The sequence below is a fragment of the Ahaetulla prasina genome, chromosome 2, assembly GCF_028640845.1.
Source record: "Ahaetulla prasina isolate Xishuangbanna chromosome 2, ASM2864084v1, whole genome shotgun sequence".
In the NCBI taxonomy this organism is placed as follows: Eukaryota; Metazoa; Chordata; class Lepidosauria; order Squamata; family Colubridae; genus Ahaetulla; species Ahaetulla prasina.
Window position 1 is genome coordinate 8,859,375 of NC_080540.1, and position 1,193 is coordinate 8,860,567.

The window sequence follows — 1,193 nt, forward strand, 5'->3', positions numbered from 1 at the left end:
CCCTTTCCTGCCTCCTCTCTAGGCGCAAAAACTCTCTGCGTTTAACCCTTTCGCTGAAGCAAATAAGGGGAAGGGACGACTGGGGCGCCACCAACCAATGCCAAAGTCCTCCAGCCGGGCTTTGCTACTTATTTTCATCTCTGTATCTTATTGGCTTCTCTATTTCAGGGGTCTCCAACCTTGGTCCCTTTAAGACTTGTGGACTTCAACTCCCAGAGTTCCTCAGCCAGCTTTGCTTTGCTGGCTGAGGGACTCTGGGAGTTGAAGTCTACAAGTCTTAAAGGGACCAAGGTTGGAGACCCCTGCTCTATTTGGTTCCTAATTGACTCTGCCTTGAAGCTCCCTTCTGTTTACAGCTTGGAGTGTCACAGAGACAAACTTTGAGAGAAGCTCCCTGCCCTCAGGGTTTCTGTTGACAGCTTGCTCCTAATTTAGGAACTCTGCTGCTGGAAAACATGCCTTTAAAGGAAAAATAACGAGAGGAAAAAGTGGTCTTTGTGGATGGGTAGCAGCCAAGGAGCCACGCTTGCAGAAGGTGGACACAGTGAAAAGGCTAAGAGATGCTGAGGCTCACAAAAATTGGACAGGATCAGTGGGAAAAGAATGATGAACCCAAGTTTGGAATTTTTGGATCCAATCCTAGTTGAGAAGAGTTGGAGAGAAATGGAGAAATGAGTGTTTGTCGCCTTCAAGGGAACATGGTGGAGCGTCTGTCCTTGTTTGGGGCTGCATTTATGCCAGTGGTGTTGGCGATATTGATGGGATCATGAATGCTGAAAAGTACAGATAGGCCATTCCTTCTGGAAAGTGCCTAATTGTGAAGGGAATAAACAAGCAAAAGGCTTATTTAGATGGGCCTTTTGGATTTCTTTGTAAAGGAGCCATTCCACTTTGGAGAAAAGCAAAGTCCTACACTTAGGTAAGAAAAACCAAAAGCACACATATATAGTGGGGGAAACCAGACTTCATAGCAGTGACTGTGAGAGGGATACGAGCCAGCAATGTGCAGCGGCAGGCAAAAAAGCCAACACAATCCAAATTGAATTAAGATTTAACAGAGGGATACAATCAACATCAAGTGAGGTACTAATACCAGTGTATAAAGCCCTAGTAAGACTAGATCTAGAGTACTTCATCCAATTTTGGTCACCACACTATAATAAAGATGTTGAGAGAGCAACCAGGATGATTAG